At 47.7% G+C, this 25340-nt stretch overlaps 2 long non-coding RNA genes across 3 annotated transcripts; both read left to right on the top strand.

Moving 5' to 3' along the window:
- Nucleotides 1–219: 219 nt before the first annotated feature.
- LOC129381135 (uncharacterized) lies at nt 220–12003 on the top strand. The gene is made up of 2 exons (XR_008609374.1): nt 220–1643; nt 10578–12003. It is a non-coding gene; the product is annotated as an uncharacterized lncRNA (long non-coding RNA).
- A 2786-nt stretch (nt 12004–14789) lies between these two features.
- Nucleotides 14790–20234, top strand: LOC129381134 (uncharacterized). Of its 2 annotated transcripts, none has more exons than XR_008609367.2 (5): nt 14790–17169; nt 17306–17535; nt 17662–17767; nt 18329–18547; nt 20020–20234. It is a non-coding gene; the product is annotated as an uncharacterized lncRNA (long non-coding RNA). The 2 variants fall into 2 exon arrangements; XR_008609366.2 differs by having other exon boundaries at nt 14796–17169; nt 17609–17767.
- The last annotated feature ends 5106 nt before the right edge of the window (nt 20235–25340 follow it).

Here is a 25340-nt window from a genome sequence, read left to right as displayed (position 1 = left end):
TGATGATGCAGAGAGGCGTGCGGCCCTCCGATGACAGGCTTCAATGCTCGGGACACCATAGTGAACTAGGAGGCTTTCTAGCACTGCTTTCTAGTCTAACTTTATGTTTCTAGTGGTACGACCGAACCATATGTGTTCTGTGACCGAACCGCCCTCCCCTTGCTTGCCGCTATCTCCGCCAAAAACGTTGGCCGCGAAAATAGAGTTTCATATTAGTATGACTAGAGGAAAATCTGGCGCTGCGATCGTTCAACCGATCGCAACCGATAAAGCTAGGGAAACGACGGAGCATATTTTATTAGAATGTGAAGACGTATATCCAGCGGTCGATTTAGGCACCACTGGCCTCCTTGAAGCCCTTGGGTTTAGCGGGAGCAGTGGTAAAGCAAACAGGTCCGCAATAGACATCAGTAAGAGGCGATTGGAGGATTGGTGGAAGAAAAGTAGGGAAACGACAAAAGACGGAGACGTACAAAAGCACAGTTCGCAATAGGGTGTCAGAAAATTTGGACGTGGTAGTTCATAGTGGGTTTTTTTTTTTTCTTCATTGGTTAACCTAGGTAGGATATTAAGCAGCATAGTAGCAAGAGCTTGGTGGCGCAAGCCACCGGCCCGTTCCAAAGGGGACGCTCATAACATCCATCCATCCATCCACCCGGACGTATACAATGGCATCAACGTTTTGGATGTCTGATGAACATCCATTTAGTTGGTTCATCAGACGTACAGCAGACAAAATTTTGGATGTCCATGGAACGTCCACAAAGTTTGTACTTTAGACGTGCGTTGTAGGCCCCCCGAAGCTTTTTTTTCGCATTGTCAACGCGTGCTTCTATGATTTTGACGTGGCCGATGCTGCGCAGTTGGAGCCTATAGTTTGGTGCGACAATCGCCCGGTATCATCAGTGAACATGTAATGAATTATAACCAGCTATAACGTCCCATTTCTATCTTTTTTTTTGGCAATTAATGACTTTTTTATTTCCGACTTTGGAAAAGTAATTGAAAAAACAAGGCACAGTATGTTTGGGAATGAACTGATATATATAGTAGAAAAAACTGCATGAAAATTATATCAAGGCCCTCTACTTTTGTTGAGCACCACCAAACTTTTTAAACTGTGGCAATCTTCCCGTGTGGAAGTGATTGCGTAGCCTCCGACACTTGACACTCCATCTCGGAGGCCATGTGCGTCGAAAGCAAGGAGCCGGTAGCATGCCACAAATCTTGCACTAAATGAAAAATGATGTTTAAAGACGTCAGAAAAGTTAAATGATTTAAAGAGATTTTAGGCAACATTATTGTCCAATTATTAATTATTATCACAGTCGCGTGCCTGTCATACGTCTCCATAAGTGCATAGGAGGCGTTGGTGCAGCCATTGCAACGGCGCAGCAAGCAAGCGTATGCGGGGATGAAACTTATGTTCCAATCCTGGCCAGTTAGTTCTTTATTCCATGTGCTGGTGCTGAGCTTTCTCTATGGCTGAGCAGTGCTGATCTATGCTGTGCTCCCTGAAGGGCTGCAGAAGATAGCGCCAACCTTTCCGTTCTCACAACGAGATGCTAGACATGACACTTCGTTTCTTATTCTCGCCATGTCTGCAGTGGTGTCCGGTCGTCAGCAGGCACATGGTTTTCAAGGTATGTCGGTGGTTTGTTTTTGTACTTTCTTCTCTTTTATGCCGGTAATGAGTGCTTAGCATGGGCCGGAAGAGCTGATGCAGAACGCGAACGCCCAGCGGTTTCGGCAGTACCCTTCAAGGCATGTCGGTGATGTTTCTTAATTGGTGCATAGCTGAGACCACGACCTACTGTATAAGGGGCGACCTGCGCGTGCGGCGCTGCGCCAGCGCCGCTGATTTGCTTTTGCTTGTGTGGTTTATTTTAGTTTTCCAAACCGCCGCCGCGAACAGTGGCGCTAGTGCAACAATTTAGGTTTGAAATTTAGTGTTAGAAAATCAGGTGTTATTGTATTCAATGAAAACAATGAACAGACACTGGAGATACAGGGCCAAGAAATACCTCGGGTAACAGAATATAAATACCTTGGTATATGGATAAACGAAGGCAACGGATATATGGAAACACAGGAAAAAACCATAACAGTCAAGGGGAAGAGAAATGCAGCCATAATGAAGCACAGAGCGCTATGGGGATACAATAGGTACGAGGTCCTCCGAGGTATGGACGTCAGACTCTGGAGTTTTGCAAGACGCGTAGCGCCACCTGCCGGCGCGAAGAGGCAGTAATTGAGTAGTGCGAAGTCTGACTCCCTTGCTAAGTTGCCTTGCAGCTAGCGACTGCGAAACAACGATTTAACTAGATTTTGGTCCATATGACGAGTGTTTTGCGCATTTAACACCCAGACAGAGAACTATGAATGTCTACGCTGGTCGGACGCGCCACCGAACTGTCATAAAGCGCCTGCCTGCTCACTCTTCAGACTGATGGCGGAAACGACGGCAACCGCGATAGCTCCGCGCTCTACGAAGAAACGCCGCAATCGATGCTACTGTTGTGTCGTAAATTGCCATGAACGTGAAGGACGGAATAACAACGTTCAGTTTTACCGATTCCCATCGCGACCGTATGATGGGGAAAGGCGAGAGCGCTGGATTCGGGCCGTTCAACCTGTTGGGCAATCGGATTACTTGCATTCCCTGCAACACAGCGGCTCGCACGAGAAAGTGCAACAATATTATTCTTCTGTAATTGTGTTGCGTAGCCCTGACGGAGGACCGTGGTAACCAAGCGAAAACTCATGAATCTGCAGCCGCCACTTCGTTGGTAAGACAAAAAACAACGTTGCGAACCATCCTGCCTATGTGCCATCGATATCTCCACCTTTTAACAGACGTCCGCCTCCGCTTGACTCAACAAGTGGAACGGAGAGATTTGGCAGGCCAGCTTAACCAAACATTTTGGTTCGTTTATGAATTCAAAATCCTGTTCTAGAGCATCGTTGTATCGCGAGCTCATTTCTACTTTCGGTATTTTGTATGTCCTGCGCCAATACAACAAGCACGCTTCGCAACGTGCTGATCCTGCTCGACTGCGTTTTTCAAATGTGAGCAATAAAGTTGCTGTAGGAGCACTGGACGAGTAATTGCGAAGTAACGCACGTGTGTAAAGAAAAAAAAATGTCGCGCTTATTTACATTTATTTGTGCGCGCTTGTTGCTCGAAGCGTCTGCGCGAAAAGTTCAAATTAAGGTACTGAGAGATGCTGTAGCTCATGCGAGAAAGAAAGATGCAACGCGTAGGCACTGTAGGAAGCTTACTTTCGTTATGATCGCACGCTGTTTGCTGCCCTGGAAAAGGCTATGAAAGGATTTACTCTCTGTAAATAATTGCGAGACAAAACATTACGATTAAATTCATAAATATATAGGAGATACTTAAGTCTTTTGTCCAGGACATATTCAATATGAACTAATTTGAAATGCTTCGATTTTTATGCTGATATGCCTATAGACAAACCTGATGCTCTCTGTACTTGCGAGTTGCAGCACGCCGAAATAACACTTGAGACTATTTTATATTGTACACGTACTTCGCCCTGCTGAGCTTCCTTTCCGAAGTGTGGATGGGTGGAAGAAGCTTTCCAGGTCCTTGATTTTTAGGAAGCCGTGCCTCAACAGAAGCGAAAGAGAAGGGTCCATTGCGGCCTATGCACTTTCGCTTGCGGAAAGCTCTCCTTGCACTACTCAGTTCGCGCCAAGGCTGCGATGGGGGCGCTGGTGACGGGTTTTTCCGCAGCGCCGCCTGGGCAGAGTCTGAGGCCTATGTGGAAAGGGGTAATGGTTCCAGGACTTACTTTTGGGAAATGCGGTTGTTTGCTTTAAATCAGGGGTACAATCAGGGGTACAATCAGGACTCGACGGGAACCAAAGGTCAGTGGGTCGCCTCGCATTGGGCGCTCACGGGAAGACTACAAATGAAGCTGTGCAAGGGGATATGGGCTGGACTAGTTTTGAAGTGAGGGAAGCTCGCAGTAAAATTGAGTATGAAGAACGGCTGAGGAATATGGAGGAAAGTAAATGGGCTGGGAGAGTGTTCAGGTATCTGTACAGTCAAAACATTGATTCACAGTGGAGGAAAAGAACTAGGAAGCTTACCAGCAAGTATGCGGCCTGTGGGGTGGGCAACACAGTAACAAAGAAGGTCAAGCGGAAAGTCAGAGAGGCTGAATTAATCTCATGGGTGGCGGCAATGGAAAAGAAACCTGCCATGAGTAACTACTTAAGGGGAAAAAACGAAATTAGGAAAGAAACCATTTATGATAACTCAAAGGGAAGCTCATTACTTTTCGAAGCGAGATCGGGATGCCTTAGAACACGCACCTATAAAGCGAGATATAAGAAGGAAGAAGAAGCATGTGCTTGCTGCGGTAAAGCTAGGGAAACGACGGAGCATATTTTATTAGAATGTGAAGACGTCTATCCAGCGGTCGATTTAGGCACCACTGGCCTCCTTGAAGCCCTTGGGTTCAGCGGGAGCAGTGGTAAAGCAAACAGGTCCGCAATAGACATCAGTAAGAGGCGATTGGAGGATTGGTGGAAGAAAAGTAGGGAAACGACAAAAGACTGAGACGTACAAAAGCACAGTTCGCAATAGGGTATCAGAAAATTTGGACGTGGTAGTTCATAGCGGGGTTTTTTTTTTTTTTTTTTTTTTTTTTCATTGGTTAACCTAGGTAGGATATTAGGCAGCATAGTAGCAAGAGCTTGGTGGCGCAAGCCACCGCCCCGTTCCAAAGGGGACGCTCATAACATCCATACATCCATCCATCCACCCCCACCTACCCAAACCCCGTGGCCGGCCGCACGCACGGGCAGCAAGCATTTTTAGCGAGAGCACGGAAGGACGCACGCGCACGAAACAATCGATTAGCTGAGTGCTTGGTGATCTGCTGGTGTCGCTAGATCTTGATTACTAGATTCTATTTCAGTGACATTGTGATTCTCAGCCCCGTGGGCGCCGTCTTTCGCGTTTGCGGCTTCATGCACGATGGTTTACTTCTGCATGCCGTTGTGAGTCAAGCGGCCGAGCATCAAGAGGAATTTCATTTCATGAGTTCCCCGTGACCGATATTAGGAACCAATGGTTGACACCTGAACAACAACAAAAAAAAAAAATTGGCTGGGGCTTAGCTAAGGTTAAGCCTGGATATCTCGAAGCGAAAAGGTTCGGTGATGCTTATGGTTTAGCTTACAGTTATGCTTTATGATTTAGCCTATTACGGTTTCACTTATGGATATGCTTTGGTAAGCTTATGGTTATGCTATACGTGTGCCTTGTGTAGTTATGCAAATTGCTTATCAATGATATATACCATAAGTTATGCAGGATTATTAATCTTCTTTATTCATCATTGTTGGGCACATTGTCTTGCGATTTCTGTACAGCCATAAACACAGCTCTCTGTATCGGTAGTATCACTCTCCTCTCCTTCCATGTTGAATGCGCACGCCTGTTCTCTGGCAAGCGGTTATATAGTCGGCCTCCGCGATAAACACGCGCTTGCGGCGAACGTCAAACGACGACGCATAGCGCGCGGCAGTGGCCGCCTGCGCCGACTCCGAACACGCTTACAGAGCCAATTCCGACATACGCTGGCTCGCGCGAAGCGCGGTGTTGTAGTGAAGCTTTTCGTTTCGAAAGCCCAACCCCAGAAAAGTGCTTAAAGTGTAGTGACTATCTGTGTGATGGCACAATAAAGCGCCCTTGGAATTTTTCAAGCTAGACTTTCGTTATCATTTGGTAAAGCGGTGTAAATAAATACGTCAACAACAGCACATTTTTTACGATTGTGGCATGCACTGCAATTAAAACTACTCACGTTCTGCCGCGCTCTCAACGGCACGTCACTTCAGTGAACGTGCCGAATGCAGCAAAGGAACGCGTGGGCCCTGCAAAGCGGTACGTAGTGCGTTCATTGCGTCCGGCTCGGGACTAGCGAAACCTACGGGAGAATGAAGTGCGGGCGCGCTCAGACCTCGGCTTGCGCGGAAAGGTCGTGGCCTCGATCACGACCTACTGTATTGTACTGACCTACTGTAAGTGCACACCAGACCATACTGGCACCACAGCACTAACCAACATTTTAGCAGACAATGAGGGAAAAAAAAGAAAAGCTCTAAGGGATTACACTATTTCAATCCTAGCAGCCGCGCGGTCGCGCCTTCAAAGTAGTTTCAAATTTGATTGCACTGCACAGCGAAGATACCAAATATCTGGGGCATGTATCGCATGTATCGACGCGCATTTTTCTAGCCGCACCCTGTCAATAATGTGAAATGCCGAGTTTACTGCAGCTCCTGTGCGAATTTTTACCGTCATCGCCGTACTCCTGAAGGCAGGGCCGGAGTGTTTCGGGCGTTGCTGTGAGGGTGAGCACTGAGGGCCTCTACCGGCACGCTTGGCCCCTACTCAATGATCACGTGGTATTTCTCTGGCCGCGCGCTGCCGTAGGCGACCACAGGATGCGCAGGTCGCTCTTTATACAGTAGGTCGTGGCTGAGACTCGTGAACAGCTGAACTGCAACCCCATAGAGTTTCTCACTATAACACCTAGAGGGAAATCTGGCGCCACCGTCTATGGGAGTTTCTTAAGGGGGCACCGTGCCGTCATGGGAATGACGGTATATGTGTCTGCGAGGCTCGTGTTGGCTGGTGTTGTAAGAGGCTTCGTCTAAAACGTGGATATAGCTACACAAATAACGCGTTCTTAAAGTAAAATCTTCATAAAATGTTTCAGTTCACGCATATTACATCTTTACTCACCTACAATGCACGACCAAGCGAAGAAAAGCAACAGACGACAAACTTTCAAAGCGAGCGCGAATTTTGTCATCTGTCCTCCAACTTTAGCGGCCCGCTGATACTTTTTACGTATCATATAATTGTGCACGCAGTCACAAGTTCTCATAGTTAAAGGGACCCTGAAACGCTTTTGACGATTTTCTACAAACGTACTGAGTCGTTAGAGTAGGTCCTTCTGATCATTAACTGACACATCTAAGTGCCCCGCGTAAAGCGTGTAATTTATTATAAGGTTTTAAAAATGCACTTCGCTGCCGATCGCAGCACACTGCTCGGCGGAATTTTAAGCCGCCCCTACCCATATGACCGAAATCACCCATACCACGTCAGTGGGGCGAGCTATCCGATTGGCTGACTAGGGCGCGTGATCGATAATTTTTCCAACTTTATGGTAAGCCACCTGGTGGCACAGAGCTCAACCATACACAGTATCAGCAACGAAGTGTATTCTTCTTTGCTGCTGGTGTGTATTTTTCGCAGGAGTGTAATCATCAACACATTGTTTTTACAAATGTTTAAAATGTTTTACACTTTGTTAGTGCAATATCAGCACTTTGTTTGGCTGGTTAAGCGCCGCGCCAACAAGTGTATGGACCGTGCACACCGATCAGGCCGCTCACGTACGTCTACGCTAAAGTTCCTTCATCCTTGAGTTTATGCCTCCAGTCATTTGCCGAAATGACCAGCTTGCCTGTGGTTACCGGAATACAAGACACGTTCGGCGCTCCGACAGAATGTTCGCAACGCACGCTGCTTCGTTAGCTCTTGCTTGGGGTCGACGGCCAAGCGGCTAGCGGAGAGGTCTCGCGCGGGCGTACAGGGCGGGTGCGGGCTCCAAAACAACCGGAAGTGGACGATGTGACGTCGCATCGTGACGCAGAACCAGTGAAGGCGGAGCTTAGCCCCGCTCGCTCGGCTAACGAGTTGAGGAGGAAAAGCATGGCTAGGGAGGAGGGTAACTTCTAATCGCTTGTAGCTCCATTAATACGTAACGCTTCACTTAAATTGTGGTGCGAATGTTCTACTTAAGCTGTACCCTACGCGTCTACAAAATTTGTCTGAACCGTTTCAGGGGCCCTTTAAACAAAACATGTTTTTGTGTCATATTAAAGCTAAAACAGCTTGTTACGTGCTGTTTTAATAGAAAATGGATCATTGCGACAGACGGAACGGGACTTGCCAGGCGCGTCTTCAAGATGTCCTGGCTCTCCGAGAACGATGCCAATCTGAAGTCACACAATACCGGCATTCCCATGCATACCACAGCGCAGCAGCGCCAGATTTCCCTCTAGGTAATGTAGTGAGAAACTCTATGTGCAACCCGAAACAAATGGCGATAGACCTCAGACTCTGCCCAGGCGGTGCTGCGGAAAAACCCGTCACCAGCGCCCCCATCGCAGCCTTGGTGCTAACTGAGTAGTGCAAGGAGAGCTGTCCGCAAGCGAAGGTGCATAAGCCACAATGGACCCTTCTCTTTCGTTTGTGTTGAGGCACGGTTTCCTAAAAATCAGACCTGGAAAGCTTCTTCCGCCCATCCACGCTTCGGAAAGGAAGCTCAGCAGGGCGAAGTACGTGTACAATATAAAATAAAGTCTCAAGTGTTATTTCGGCGTGCTGCAACTCTCAAGTACAGAGAGCATCAGGTTTGTCTGTAGGCATATCAGCATAAAAATCTAATCATTTCAAATTGGTTCATATTGAATATGTCCTGAACACAAGACTTAAGTATCTCCTATAACTGTATGTATTTTATCGTAATGTTTTGTCTCGCAATTATTTACAGAGAGTAAATCCTTTCATATATCTATAGCCTTTTCCAGGGCAGCAAACAGCGTGCGATCATAACGAAAGTAAGCTTCCTACAGTGCCTACGCACTGCATCTTTCTCGCAAGAGCTACAGCATTGCTTAGTACCTTAATTTGAACTTTTCGCAGACGCTTCGAGCAACAAGGGCGCACAAATAAATGTAAATAAACGTGACATTGTTTTCTTTACACAGTTGCGTTACTTCGCAATTACTCATTCAGTGCTCCTACAGCAACATTATTGCTCACATTTGAAAAACGCAGTCGAGCAGGCTCAGCACATCGCGAAGCGTGCTTGTTGTATCGGCGCAGGACATAAATATACCGAAAGTAGAAATGAGCTCGCGATACAACGATGCTCTAGAACAGGATTTTGAATTCATAAACGAACCAAAATGTTTGGTTAAGCTGACCTGCCAAATCTCTCCGTTCACTTGTTGAGTCAAGCGGAGGCGGACGTCTGTTAAAAGGTGGAGATATCGATGGCACATAAGCAGGATGGTTCGCAATGTTGTTTTTTCTGTTACCAACGAAGTGGCGGCTGCAGATTCTTGAGTTTTCGCTTGGTTACCACGGTCCTCCGTCAGGACCGGCAACACAATTACAGAAGAACAAAATTGTTGCACTTTCTCATGCGAGTCGCTGTGTTGTGAGGAATGCAAGTAATCCGATTACACAACAGGTTGAACGGCCCGTATCCAGCGCTCTCGCCTTTCCCCTTCATACGATCGCGATGGAAATCGGTAAAACTGAACATTGTTATTCCATCCTTCACGTTCATGGCAATTTACAACACAACAGTAGCGTCAATTGCGGCTTTTCTTCGTAGCGCGCGGCTATCGCGGTTGCCGTCGTTTCCACCATCAGTCTGAAGAGTGAGCCAGCAAGTGCTTTATGGCAGTTCGGCGGCGCGTCCCGACTAGCGTAGCAATTCATAGCTCTCTGTCTGGGTGTTAAATGCGCAAAACACTCGCAATATGGACCAAAATCTAGTTAAATCGTTCTTTCGCAGTCGCTAGCTGCGTAGGCAACTTAGCAAGGGAGTCGGGCTTCGCACTACTCAATTACTGCCTCTTCGCAACGGCAGGTGGCGCTACGCGTCTTGCAAAACTCCTGAGTCTGACGTCCATAGAGAAGCGATGTTCTTGTTTGTCTCCCTTTGTCTCGTGTTTCAGTTCATTTTCTCTTACTCGTCCTAGTCTTTCTTATACTGTACGTGCTTCTCGCAGTCCGCAGGTTTTGTGCACAACGGCACGATTGTTTCAGTGGTTCTGGCACACGTTTTCGATAGTGGTGCTCGATGTTGTGAGGTAGTTGCCGTTCATGCATTGCTTTGGAGGTCTTTTGTAATAAGGGTTGTCTGTAGAGCTACATGATATTTTGCACGCTTTGTTGCTCCTCTGCACGTTTACATAGCTCCTGTGTATAGCGTGCAGTATTGCGTGCTTGTATCATTTGTAGGCACAAGCCATGTACTTTCACGTGTTCTTGAACAGTCGATCTTTTTCCACATTATATAAAGCTTTGCTGTGCTCTACTGCTTGCAAGGACAATTTTATTGTCAGTGGTACTATTTAAGCAGCTGCCTTAGATCTGCCTCCGTGATAAAGATGCTATAGGTGTGGTTTTATACTCTGGGATTTTAACCTAATCACTGAATTTAGAGAAGCTGAAAACCGGTTATTTTAGGCGTTTTAAGCTACCTTGTATATCTTACCCACGCATTCAGAAATGTGCCTTAACTTGAAGCCCATGCTTGATTTGGTCGAGATAAAGCCCGACGCGAACGCATCCAAGGAGAGACAGTGAGTGTCTTGGGCACGTTCACACCTATCGTTATAGTGACAGTCAAGCATGGGCTTCAAGTAAGGGTGAATATCTAAATGCACGGTAAGTAATAAGCAATCTGTTTGCATAGTTGTAAAGATTCTGTCGTCTTTTTCAGGTTTAGGATGCTCAAGCCAGCCAGCAAGAGAGTGATCTTTCAAGTACGGTTCACCTTCCAGCCCCATATAGCATCGTACCATGTGCCTTTAAGAGTGCTGGCAAATCTTCGTCTTTTGAAACTGGTAGCGGTCTAACTTGTAGTCACCGTAATGACTACAAGGCTAAACCTCACTATCTTCAGCGCCCAGAAATATTCCTTTTGAAGTGGCAACCTTAAGATGAGCACACACTGCAACATGTTTTCTTGGTAGTACTGCTGCGAAGGCCAATGCAATTACACTGCTGCTGTGTTGAGCCCAGTGTATGAACACCAACCAGATAACGCTACGGAGATGTAGATGTAGCAGCTCGTCTCCAGCATCAGCTTAATGCTTTGGCCTTTCGTGGCACCTGATTGCATTTTAAGTAGTGCTGTATGTTTTCAAAAACGTGACAAATATAGAATCGTGTTATGCGATTTTAGGCTGAGTGTATGGAAAGCAGGGAGACAGTTTAAAAGGAAAGGACTGATCTGGTACTGCTACGAATGGCTCAGCACTCTCAGCAGCATGGTGTGGCCTGGTACCACTGCCTTAGGTAACCACTAACTGCAATTACATTGACATTCCTTATTATCCATGAATCTACACACGAATCTGCTGTAGTCACTCGCATCGAAATATGATAGTTATTCTACTCGAATAATTTATAGAGCATACCATTTTTGTACTTATACTGCATGCTTACTTATTCGAGGACAATCACTTCCTCATCGAGTAAGAACAATATGTTAAAACTTTTTTTTTTTATGAAGTAGCTGTGTTCCAAATTTTTCCCCTTTATGGATAAGCTAATTTTGCACCCTTCTGCAGCCGGGGGTTGCCTGCTTTTCTTACAGAATTTATCATTGTGCTAACGTATTGGTGGTTTTCAGATTGTTTTTCCTATAGGATATATTGCTCTTCTGGGCCTTCAGCTGTTGCTCTCCTTTGTTTCGCTACATTTTCTATTTTTCTTTTGCTGAATACAAGGCTACTCTAATAGTGTTTTGATGTTTCCATATGTGAATTTTGTTTTTGTTCATGAGAAGTCTGATAATGTGCCATTTGTGTTTTATTTTACTGGAGAGAATGTAACAGTGCACTAGAAGTGTTCCTTGGCAGGCATTGCTTTTAATGTCTCATTTTATTTATCCTTTAGTATGTTTATGCTTAGCTGTTATGCATACGTGGTATTTTTGTATTGGTTCATGTGTTAAGTGTTCATTGTGCCTTTCAGAAACCAAGAGATGGCTTTGTGTTGTATTTTTACTGTTCACTTTATTTTCATGAGACAGCTGCAGTCTGCCATTGTATTTCACTGCAAATATTGTGTACATCATTACGTACTTGTCAAATGGTTGATACCAGGAAGAAGTTTCACAATAAAAATGCTGGTGGTGACAAGGAAGTTTTTTTTCGCTTAGTAACAGTGGCACTTTGATTTGTTGTCTCAAGCTGTCCAGGACTCTGAGAAGCTGCATGCAGCCAATAATCACTGGCTGTAGTGGCGTCTCAAGCAGTCTGGGGCAGTCTGGGACAACAAATTGAAGAGACCCAGTGCATGCATCCATGACGAATAAAAGAAACAGCCCAAAATAGTACAATGAATATCCTATGGACGTAAGTGTGGTTAATATGGATATCCATTAGATGTTGCATATATCCAGCACTGTACTACTTACATGTTCCGGATGCATTTGCGATGATCCATAGTACATCCATGCAACGTTTTCTGTATAAATCTGGATATCTAATGGACATACTGAATCCCCAAGGTGTACCATATTATGCACATCTAATGGATGCATCTGGGCAGTGGCTTTACAGTCAAATTTTATTGAAGGCTTCATTACGCATTGCTCATTTATCTGCTCATTGAAGTGCATGTTTTAGGACTTTGAGAACACAAACTTACTTGTGGTAGGAAAGGTTGCTGCTTCCTGGCTGTAGTCTAGTGTCGCAAAAGGGGTAAGTGCAAAGCCATGCCGTAACGCTTCGGATGCGGTACGTCAACATAAAATAAAACGAAGCATACTCGTAGGAGGCCTCAAGCATCCCGGCTAGCAGTGCAGCAGATGTGCTTAAAGGTATTTGAAGACGTTCAGACGCAGCCTTTCGAAAGGGCGAGAGAGAGTTCGCAAGTGCCTGTCTAAGTCGTGTTCGCAGCGAACAGGCGTCGTAGCAGACGACACATTTAGCATTCCTCTCAAGCGCGCAACACTTTCTTGCAATACATTATTTCCATAGATACTTGATGAGCATCTTTATATAAGTGCATGCATGTTTGTTATTGCTGTTGTAAAAAAAATAATCTTTTGGTGCTAATTCGGGAAGCAAAGATGACCATTATCGGTGTGTGGCAGAGATACACTCTAAAGGGTGTAACTTTGCCTAAGAGTAGCTTCGTTTACTTCGCCTCAAGCAAGCGCCACTAGTCTAAAGATCGAATTCAAACCGAAGCCTGTACCTCCTATCATTCCCATGTAGGTTGAGGCATAGAGTTACTATGCTGACTGCCGCGAAGCGCGTCTCCGCCCCAATTCAGTTACACCCTTTAGAGTGCCCCTTCTGCCACACAACGATAATCGTCATCTGCCTTGATGCTTTGCCTTTCTTTAACGCTGCGAGCCCGGTACTTTCCAGTAACGAACGGCATGCACGTTATCATCAAGATAGCATTCCCGACAGGAAAGTCGCGGGCGCGGCGTTTTCAAGAAAGGAAACGCATCAAGGCAGATGACGATTATCGTTGTGTGGCAGATATACACCCCAAAGGGTGCAAACTTTTTTTAGAGTGCAATAATCGTCATAGGCCTTGCTTGCGTTTCCTTTCTTGAAAACGCCGCGCCCGCTACTTTGCTGTCGAGAATGCTATGTCATGTTTATAACGCGCATGCCGTTCGTTACTGGAAAGTACCGGGCTCGTAGAGATACAGAAAGGAAATGCGGAGAACACAGATGACGATTATCGTTGTGTGGCAAGATACGACTAAAAGGATGTTAACTTTTCTTAGAGTGTGCGTTTCCTTTCTTGAAAACGCCGCGCCCGCTACTTTCCTGTTGGCAATGCTACGTCATGCTGATAACGCGCATGCCGTTCGTTACTGGGAAGTACCGGGCTCGCAGCGTTAAAGAAAGGAAATGCGGGCAAGACAGATGACGTTTATTGTTGTATGGCAAGATACGACTCAAAGGGTGTAAACTTTTAATTATGGGGTTTTACGTGCCAAAACCACTTTCTGATTATGAGGCACGCCGTAGTGGGGGACTCCGGAACGGGTGTAAACTTTTCTTACACACTCTAAAAAAAAAGTTTGCACCCTTTGGGGTGTATATCTGCCACACAACGATAATCGTCATCTGCCTTGATTTGTTTCCTTTCTTGAAGACGCCGCTGCCGCTACTTTCCTGTCGGGAATGCTATGTCATGCTGATAACGCGAATGCCGTTCGTTACCGGAAAGTACCGGGCTCGCTGCGTGAAAGAAGGGAAACGCATCAAAGCAGATGACGATTATCGTTGTGTGGCAGTTATACACTCCAAATGGTGCAAACTTTTTTAGAGTGTAGCATTCCCGACAGGAAAGTAACGAGCGCAGCCTTTTCAAGAAAGGAAATGCGGGTAAGACAGATGACGATTATTGTTGTGTGGCAAATATACACTGCAAATGGTGTAAACGTTTCTTACACTCTTAAAACGGTTGCACCCTTTGGGGTGTATATTTGTCCCACAACAATAATCGTCATCTGCCTTGCTTGCGTTTCCTTTTCTGAAAACTCGGCGCTCGCTACTTTCCTGTCGAGAATGCTGCGTCACACTGATAACGCGCATGCCGTTCGTGACTGGGAAGTACCAGGCTCGCCGCGTTAAAGAAAGGAAACGTGGGCAAGACAGATGACGATTATCGTTGTGGGACAAGATACGCCTCAAAGGGTGTAAATTTTTATAAGAGTGTAGAGTGCACACTCTAAAAAAGGTTACACCCTTTGAGGTGTATATCCGCCACAACAATATTCGTCATCTGCTTTGCTTACGTTTCCTTTCTTGAAAGCGCTGCGCTCGTTACTTTCCTTTCGGGATTGCTATGTCATGCTGATAACGCGCATGCCGATCGTTACTGGAAAGTACCGGGCTCGCAGCCTTAAAGAAAGGAAACGCAAGCAAGGCAGATGACTATTATTGTTGTGTGGCGATATACACTCCAAAGGGTGTAAACATTTTTAGAGTGTGCACTCTAAAAACAGTTGCCCCCTTTGGGATGTATATTTGTCCCACAACAATAATCGTCATCTACCTTGCTTGCGTTTTCTTTCTTGAAAACTCGGCGCTCGCTACTGTCCTGTCCAGAATGCTGTGTCACACTGATAACGTGCAAGCCGCTCGTTACTGAGAAGTACCGGGCTCGCAGCGTTAAAGAAAGGAAACGCGGGCAAGACAGATGACGATTATTGTTGTGGGACAAGATAACCCCCAAAGGGTGTAATTTTTTAAGAGTGTAAGACCTTTTTTAGAGTGCACTCTAAAGAAGGTTTACGCCCTTTGGGGTGTATATCTGCCTTGCTTGCACTGTACAAAAAGTTTACACCCTTTGAAGTGTATATTTGCCGGGCTCGCCGCGTTAAATAAATGAAATGCGGACAAGACAGATGACGATTATCGTTGTGTGGCAAAATGGTGTAATTTTGGCCTTAAGAGTCTGGTCGCGAAACTCTCGAATGAGTCCGAAACAAAGTGATTTGAAGTGTGGACACAGAACACCTGTGTGGATACACTTTTTTTGTAAGTAAACAATTCACCCTATTTCAGTTACAGCGACGGCTGCACGGCGTTGGGGCATGGCAACATGAGTGGAAAAAAATGTGATGCTCCGGAGCCGTCCTTAAGCTCATGAACCTCAAAGTCTGGCTGTGATTGGTGTAAATAATCAGTTATGGACATGTTTATAGACGCCTTTGCCATTAGCAACAAGTGGGGAGGGAGGCCTTTCTCCATTTGTCGTTCCGTACGAGACGTTCATTTGAGGGATCGCCAGCCATTTGTGCGCAGGCGCGAGTAAGAGCGGGAGCGAGAGAGAGAAAATCTGAGCTTTTGCTCCTTGAATGATATGACTGCCAAGGCCGGAGGAGGTTTCTTAGCGCGTGTTGTAGGCGTGCCGGCATTGCGGAGGAGGGTCGAGTTTGTTTGCGCTCGGATGCTGGCTGCCGGTGAAGCAGCGGGGACTGACGCCCGATTTGGCGACCGCTGTGTCGGACAGACTGTCTCGCACCTGCGGCGCTCAGTCAGTCGTGGCGGATAATAGCTTTCTGGCGCCTTACGGCGATGTATTTTGGTTCTTTATTTTATGGATGTACCCTGTAAATAACATCACAGATGTTTATGTGGGAGCATCAGCGACTGTAGTGGAGCACGGGCCGCATATATTGAAAATCTAGCAACCGCGGTTGAGCGCAAGTGGCTGCTGAAAGGCCGCCGGTGGCGATGACTGACTCAGCACCAGCGCTGCAGGCGCGAGAAAGTCTGTCCGACGTACCTTCAGGGGCAAAGTTCTGACTGGTGTTGTAGAAGTCGCGGTAGGGCTGCTTATATTGACTGTGTATGCATGCATGCACCTATCGAACTTCGTGCACATATAGACGTGATGCTTTGAAGATAAATGCTTATTAAAATTCAAATTATTTATTTCTGCCTTGTAAAGGTACAGACAGCAGAGGCGCAGAAAAAGCTGTCAGATACAGATTGACAAAGCCGCAGCCCCCTTTCGCTTGGCAGAGCCTTTACAGCGACACTTTTAAAACAAAGACAATTGCACCCGGTAATAACAGGTATACAATACTGAGCAAGTACAAAAGGAAACCAATCAAGATTATACGATATTTGTACAATACTCCCAAACAAGAAAACAGAACCTACATGCTAACGTACATAGCACCCAAAGTACTGTTCGACGCGTTGAAGAGGTCAAAATTATTGTTCACATAAGGTATATACATATTCGTATAGCGCTACCAATCCCTGCAAAATATAGAACGCAGATTTTCATTACACACACGCACGCACGCACGTGCACAGCACACACACCAAAAGGAAACGGCAACGCGCTCACAGGAAGCGCCTGAAAAACGAAAAAAAAGGAAAAGTGTGGGGAACCGAGGTCGTCTTGGGCTGTCGCCTCTCCCTCTCCCAGAAGGATTGAAGAGGTTCTTGGAAAGCAGGGACGGGCGATTCTCTCTGTCAGCATCAGCTCCCACCAGCGAGGACGGGGCGAGAAAGCGAAACGGGGCTTTCCTTGCTGTCTATTTTTTCTTCGTCAGGCCAACGCCGCCTGCTCACAGGGGCGCAGGCGAGTTCCGGCCAAATGGCGCGGGGGCGCAAGCAGTTGCGTGAGTTGCCGCCAAATAGCTCTGGATGCCAGCTCGTTCCGCGTCTCTTGGTAGACTAGTTGGTGCATTTCTGCTATCATGGACTGCGCATATAAACGCAAACTACACAAAAGTGACATGGACAAGAACAGCGCAAGCCCTTTCCATGCAGTGGAGCCGCCGTATCTCGCCGTTCAAGATATGCGTACTCGTAAGTGGCATTTTAATTTCACGTTGTGTAATGCATGACTGTCTTTTTCAAGTGAACAAAGGTCGCTTTGTATTGTGCAAATGGTTTTGCAACGTATGATAAACTCCTTGTCTTTCGGGCTTATTTTTTCTGACAGGAAGAAAAAAAAAAAGAGGCTTTACATGAGAACGGATCAAGCGTTCGAGAGTTGGGACAGGGAAATGTGAGACGTACTTTCATGTATATATTTCTAATATTATTTTTTCGTCTTGTATTCTCGTTAATTTTTCTCTAGGAAACACTGGAACGACACTGCTTAAATTGAAGCACAGTGTGCGAATGACCTGCTACGCTCGGAACTGTTATCACCATTCAGGAAGAAATTGGGTAAGACGCTTGTCTGGTTATTATTGCGGAAAAGTCATAATTAATTAGAAGTTGCTTTCATTCCTTCCCACAGATGAAAAAACATAACTGTAAATACCTGTATGATATACGTCTGGTGCATTGCAGGTAAGAATGGATTGTGTGTGGCGCGCTTCACCGCATGTGGACTAGAGTAGATCTAGGAACATCAGACAAGAAGACACGTATGTGAAACCCTGCAGATAGCCCATATGTAAGTTCTTCCTCAATTTTTCTTTTGTTGCATTTTCGTAGTTTACGTGTAATACTTTGTCACCGCGGTCTCGACGTTATGTATACCTATACATTTGTCTCGTGGCAGTCTGTGTGCTATTTTGTTTGTGCAACTATGTGTTGTATTCATTTATCGCGCTGCCTGGATGTTTTTTTTTTTTTTTCACTGATATTCCGACCAAAGTCGGTAAACCTATCCTTCCTGTCCTCATGTTTCCTTGGGCGGCTCTAAAGCGTATCTTAGAGGAATATTTAGCTTCAGATTCCCGCATGGAACAGATGGTGAATGACATGCTGTGTTTTCTTTTTAGAGAAACTATGTATTCATGTTTAATATTTGGTTGATTTTCATTTTGTCATTCATACAATACCGCAGCCATATGCAATTCTGTCATAGAACGTTGTTTCTAGATATATTTGTTTTATGTGGTTAAAACATTTAAAACGAGAGCGTTTCTTATCCTGGCCATCATTTTTTACAGACCACGATAACCACGTATTTGGATGTCGGGTTTAACTCTACGTGCGCTGGTTCGTGCAGGTGAACTTTTTTTCCAGATACGGAGGAACGGACACCGGTCGTGCCGTGAGCACTATTCTGCAGGGCATTGTTGGATATCGCACCGCTGGCACGAGTTGTTGGGGTCTCGGTGCTGACGCCCGTTATTGCCAATGGGTCGCAATCTCCAAGGGTAGCGTTGGCCTGGCGGCCTGGGGCACTGGAAGCATCCGAAGGTCCCGGCAAAGCATGAGAAGACTGGTAACAGAACAACTTGTTTATTCTAACATAGCAAAAGAGCGGCCGGTCAGGTCGACCGAAGTGGAGAGACGGGAGAGCACGTAACTCAACAGTACAAATCGGAGCCTCTCTCCTGGCGTCCGGGGGCAGCTGCTCTTATACCCTCGGCGTCGCGGTCCAAAAGGGAAGGTCACGGGAAGAGCCCACGCGACGGCGGAGCATGAGCCCACGACGGCGCGCACGGTCGAGCCGAGAGACATGGCGAACCGAGTGCAGTGACGCATCGCCAACCCGCCCACACGACGGCGCGCACGGTTGAGCCGAGAGACCTCCTGGCTCCTCATTTGGGGAACTCCGCTCCCCGGCTGCCGCGCTTTGACAAGCGAGGGCACACACACACACACGCACACACGAAGACACGTGGCACTGAAACACGCCTGGACACGCTTGGCGGGGAGGCGTTGCGGCGGCTTCGAACGGGCCAAAATGTCCGCCGCTTTGAACGAAGCCCCGGCGTCCGTTGCATCCGCGCCGGCATTAACACTAACATTAACACAGCGCGTTGTAGGCGAAACGTAACAGCATACTTACAAATGAAGCTGCACTGCAGTTCAGCTGGAAAGGGTCGCAGGGGAGGAAGCACGCCTTTGTGAAGCTCATGGCCATCACGAATATAAGTAAGAAATATGGCATAACAATCAGCTTTCTAGTGCACGTTGCGAACATCGGTACCAACTGCATGCTTAGTTTTTTTTTCTTCATTCAAACAAGCTGCTGCTTATTGCATCTTGCTGCGTCCAGTATTAGCATTTTCTTTAATAAAATAATGCCGTAATAAGTGAGTTCTACTTGCGGCGTCCATATTTTGCCACTGCTTTTGAGGAGTTTGTTTTGCTTCACCATATAATATATGCTGTATATGCTGTTTCTGCTTTAACCCATGTATGCTAACTGTTTTCTGCAAAACATAGACCTATCATCGTTGCCATCATGTCAGCAAGTATATGTATCATGCCATAAGCTTCCCCTCTTGCCTCTCCAGACATTTACCTATTCACCTCCTTGTGCCGCTTGGCGCGCTCCGGGCTCCGGCGCGTTCTTTGTCTCAGCGTTTCAACTCGGCTGTTTCATACAGTGCTCACGGGAAGCAACAAGACCTATCGTGGTGTAAATAGCCGCGCTACCTATAGACACAGTAGCCACTGTGTATGCATGTTTTGTTATGGTTCCGTGTTCAGTTCCCCCTATTGCTAACGACATATAAATTACCAACTATCCGGTACTTACACGATTTGTGTCGTCCAGCCACTCTTCCTGACAGCTTCGATACTGATTTGCACGTCCCTAATATTGCTTTGTTGTCGTTTCTTTAATGTTTCGTGAATATCTGACTTATGATCTTTTTGATTGTTTCACTTCTTCAAATGGAATGCGACTCACCAACTGAACTATAAAGCGGGGGCAGCTTTCTTATATGTGCCGCTTTTTTGCAGCATCTGTGAGGAGCACGTTCCCTGACGCTTCACTAGCATCAGTGGCTGGAGTCGCAAAACGCCGGTTGGTTGGAGCAGCTGACAGGGATGGAGGCCGGAATGAAAGAAGGCGCCGTGACCCTGCTTCAAGCCCACCAAATATGAACTAGTGTTTGAAACTTGTGAACGTGTCGGTGTACATATACAATTACAAGAAATAAAGACCTGTATCAGAATCTTTTGCCTGGCATTTATGTGGCATGAAAAGTACAAAAAAGCGTTCGCTTTCGTGTGGTACTTCTATGCCGGCCACCACACAAGCATGATGCGCATGCTGTTGTAAATGCATGATGCAAAAGCTACGATTATTCGGGGCGTCAAAAGCAACGTCGGCTTTCAGCACCGGACCGGTGCAATGCCGACCATTATTGCCGTCAGGGCCATGGCTGGCCCGCGTGTGGCATGCGCTCGGCTGCGTTGGCCAAATAGAATGGCCCTACGGCTGGCCGACTGACTTACGTACCTAAAGCCTTGGTAGGCCCTCGTATGGGACGCCGTCGGCCAAGTCGGCCACAGTGGCCGGGCCTACATCGATTGCCGACGATCGGCCGACGTTAGGCCAATGTCAATCCCCAAAGCTGGGCCGCCCTCGGTTGCCGAGGTCGGGCCAACCGTTTTGCAGTCGGCCGGAGACGTCGGGCCGACTTTTTGCCACGGTCTTTTTGTTGCTTGGGTATATATTATAGCGTCACAAGTTGGCGGCTGGACGTAATTATATTGATTCAATCGTCTTTTTTACGAATTGTAACAACGTGTCATTATTTCACATTATTAGCGGCGCCTCCAGGACACCAAAGCGGCAACGGGGACACGTACCAAAACTAGAACCCGGACTGGTCCGTGGGTTGGGGCTCGCCGAGGCCTGCGCGTGCCAGGTGTATTTTTTATGCGAACACCCCTGGCACGCTTCGGCCTCCGCAGCACCAACCCACGGGCCGCCCTGCTTCCAGCTTTGATCCCGCCCCCACCGTTACCCCTTGGGTGCCCTGGAGGTCCTGCGCCGCCTGCTTTATTATAACCTCAGGTGCTCTCCTGACGCCTCCGTTTGCCGGTTACATGTGCCCTCCTGGGGCAGTGCAAAGATCCAATCTATCGTCATGACGAAAAAAGCAACCCGCGACTTATACAACCTTACCCTTTCAGACACAGCGCGATCACCAAATGGGGCGTCCGTGCCCACTGCCTCGCCGCGCGGGCAGCCAGCGGGGGAGCGTAAACAAACTGGACCGCACTCCGCAACGCCGGCATGCCTAGGGGACAAACGCATACAACACGCGTTGAGAAAGCTCCTCCGTAGTGCCTAGGCAGACTCACATATCAAAGAGCAAAGGCCCCCAGATCTTCTCTCTCACATCTGCTCCTATTCGCGCCTGCGCAGAAACGGCTGGCGATCCCTTAAATGAACGTCGCGTTAAACAAACTCGATCCCACTCATACCTACTCCGCAATGCCGGCACGCCTAGGGACAAACGCCTACAATACGCGCTAAGAAACCTCCTCCGTAGTGCCTAGGCAAAGTCATATATTCAAGGAGCAAAAGCCCCCGGATTTTCGCTCAGCAATGAGATCTTGGGGCTGCGCATAGCGATAAGAGCAACTGTCATGTGGCGCCGGCGCCAGTTAAAAAAAATATAAAATAAAGAGATTCACCGACGATTAATGCGAAATTTGAGCGCAGCTCTATAAGTGTTTTCATTTCGCGATGTATTGGCTGGCGCCTACAATCTGTCTGGTGCAGCACGTTGCAAACGGAGCGAAGTGTGGCGCTACTTCCCCTCTAACCGCGGGGCATCGCGAGAGTGGGTGACGTCACCCTTTCTGTGGGTGACGCGTGGGCGCCATTCAGAGCAGCCGCTGCAGACAGATCTCCGCTCATGCGGTGCTTTGTTTCGATATGTGGTACTGGTGGGCCCACTCGCCGCATGCCTTTTATTGATGGCGTCATCGGTGAACCGATGACGCGCGCTACTTTGGCGCCATGTCGTAGCGATCGTCGCCGCAGCAACGTCTTCCGCGGCACCACACTTTTGTTGTCACGCTTTCGCCATACCCTCCTCCGCTTTCCACTTCATGGTTCCGTTGCACCATGGAGGAAGGAAACTAAGGAGAGGCCCTACCCCCTCCGCGCGCTAGGAGAAAAGTGTGGCGGAAATGACGTAGTAGGTTCTCATTTTTTGCTCCTTTTTTGTTGTTGTATGGCCACGCCTTTTGGGCCACAATGGCGGCGTTGTTATGGTTTTGAGCGCTCACACGTGTTGCTCTGGTAGGTTTCGGGCCGTGGCAAAGGCGCTGAGTGGGCGGGTTTGCGTTAGTCACCGTGTCTTGTTGCGCTGTGTTACTTGCACCGTGCTCTGCCAGATGTTGCGCGAGCGCGCAGCGCGGCGTGGTTTCGCGAAAGATGTAAACAAGAGAGGAGGGTGGCCCAAAAGGCGGAGCATCGCCATGAGCAACGCCAAATTCCGGCTTCACTTTTGCTTCACAAAGAGTGACGTCAGGGCCTCTCCTTAGTTTCCTTCCTCCGTGTCCTACCCCCTCCGCGCGCTAGGAGAAAAGTGTGGAGGAAATGACGTAGTAGGTTCTCCTCTTTTTTGCTGATTTTTTATTTATTTACCGTGGCGGCCACGCCTTTCGGGCCACAATGGCGGCTTTGTTTTGGTTCTGTGTGTGGCGGAAATGACGTAGTAGGTTCTCATTTTTTGCTGCTTTTTTTGTTGTTGTATGGCCACGCCTTTTAGGCCACAATGGCGGCGTTGTTATGGTTTTGAGCGCTCACACGTGTTGCTCTGGTAGGTTTCGGGCCGTGGCAAAGGCGCTGAGTGGGCGGGTTTGCGTTAGTCACCGTGTCTTGTTGCGCTGTGTTACTTGCACCGTGCTCTGCCAGATGTTGCGCGAGCGCGCAGCGCGGCGTGGTTTCGCGAAAGATGTAAACAAGAGAGGAGGGTGGCCCAAAAGGCGGAGCATCGCCATGAGCAACGCCAAATTCCGGCTTCACTTTTGCTTCACAAAGAGTGACGTCAGGGCCTCTCCTTAGTTTCCTTCCTCCGTGTCCTACCCCCTCCGCGCGCTAGGAGAAAAGTGTGGAGGAAATGACGTAGTAGGTTCTCCTCTTTTTTGCTGATTTTTTATTTATTTACCGTGGCGGCCACGCCTTTCGGGCCACAATGGCGGCTTTGTTTTGGTTCTGTGCGCTCACACGTGTTGCTCCGTAGGTTTCGTACCGTGGCAAAGGCGCTGTGCGGGCAGGTTCGCGTTGGTCTCCGTGTTTTGTTGCGCTGCGTTAGCTGGACTGTGCTTTCCCGGATTTTGCTGTGGCCAGGTGTAACACGAGGAACTAAAGTTCTGAAATGAACCCGCATGCAACGCTCTACGAAATTTACTGCACCACGGCAATGGCAACGGACGAAGGAATATCCGCGAGAAATATTGCCCTCTTTGGCGGAATCATGCTTACGTGCTAACGATTGTTTAGTATTGCTGCGGAGCGCGCGCGTCCGAGCACCACGGTCGCGCGCATCGCGGCGTGGTTTCGCGAGAAATGTAAACAAGAGAGGAGAGCTGGCCCGATAGGCGGAGCAACGCCATCAGCAACGCCAACTTCCGGCTTCACTTCAGCTTCACGAAGAGTGACGTCAGGTCCTCTCCTGAGTTTCCTTCCTCCGTGCGTTGCACCAACGCCACCTAGTCTAGGTGGCGTTGGTTGCACCCTCCTCCTCGCGCTCTCTTCGTTATCGCCGTCTTTCTTCCCCCTCAGCGCTCCGCGTTCGCTCTTTCATCCTTCGCTGTGCTCGTTCTCTCGGTTACGCTGAGAACGCCGACGCTCAACGCAGGAACGCGTGCCTAAAAGCTGCGCTCTAAAATTAAGAAAACAAGCGGGACCACTCGCGCGCGTTTTCGCGGAAACGGCGCCAGCACAACCACGTGACTCCGCTGGATAAGCTCCAGACCTCCTGGCCTGCCGTTGCTTGTCGGCTTGGGTGGGAAGATAAAATATTATCGTATCCCTTAAAAATATTCACGGTGTTTAACTGGGTGCAGCTGCTCACGCCTAATGGCGGCAAGAATACGAAAGTTACATTTACACGCATTCCGAGACCAACGATATAACGCCCTGCACCGTGGACGACGATCTTTCGCTGACGCATGCCTTCTGGTGCAGCGTGCTTTCGGCACAATTTGGCGCAGTATACCCATAGGTATACAACTGGCGGACGAATCGCGACCTGCCTGTGCTAACGCCGGGGCGCACAGGTGAATGAATGTCAAAATATGTGCTCATTTTCTGTAGACAAAAACGTCAAGCAGATCACATCTGCCCACAAGCCCAAGCAACAATTGCGTACACCGCTGACGAGGACAATTGAGGTTTCGTGTTTCAGAGCAGACCTTGGCCTTCGGCTGATCGGGATGATGCATGGCCACCGAATGAAGAGGCAAGGCTGCTCATTACCAACACGGAATAAGAAAGAAAACTTGATGAACACAGTTTTGCAGGCTCTCTACGATTTTACGGACGATCGTGGAACTGCCGTCTTTGCTGATCGAGCCAGCTGCAAGACGCATAGTGAAAGAACAGGAACGTCGTTTTATGCGGTTGTACGGTTCTGACACTTTCTGACCTGTTTGTCACGCTGGTTTGAGTATCACCACCGTACGTACCACTTTCGTAAAGATGAGCAGCACCTGGCCCTCCTGGAGAACTTCAGAGACAATGGACGAAAGCTTGAAATTAATTTAAGATAATAATTTTTAGCCGATTCAACTAATAAAAAGCAACATGAACAAAGTGCTCCCACCCCAGACATAGTTTTTTTTTTTTTAGCTGGATGATGACGTACACAAGCACGCACGTGCATATGTTCCTGCATGGAATGACAAGAAAACGCCAGTACATATACGTTAGGTGACGAAGCGATGGCCGGGCGATGCATTCAACACGCACTGTTCACTGAGTGGTCTTCTAACCTGGATACCAGACTCATGGATCGATTATAGCAGTCTTATTTTTGTACAGATAACTTGATCGTTCGGAGGAATTTAGCACTTTCTGGAACCGCACGTATCACCCGTTGTGAGCATGCGTATGCGTTCCAGAGCTTGGAAAAGAACGAAGCTGTCCTTTCTTGAAGAAGACGCCGGAAGCAATGGACCACGATCGCTGAACAGGCTGAACCGCATTGCGAGCTATGCTATTTTGACTTTCTAGGTCACTCAGTGATATGATAAATTTGACGTTTGAGCTGATGGGTTCTGAAGCATTGCGCACGACAGGTACATACAAAGCT

Source organism: Dermacentor andersoni, chromosome 1 (genome assembly GCF_023375885.2).
Source record: "Dermacentor andersoni chromosome 1, qqDerAnde1_hic_scaffold, whole genome shotgun sequence".
Lineage (NCBI taxonomy): Eukaryota > Metazoa > Arthropoda > Arachnida > Ixodida > Ixodidae > Dermacentor > Dermacentor andersoni.
Note: the sequence above shows the minus strand (reverse complement) of the source record. Positions and strands in the feature narration are given on the sequence as shown.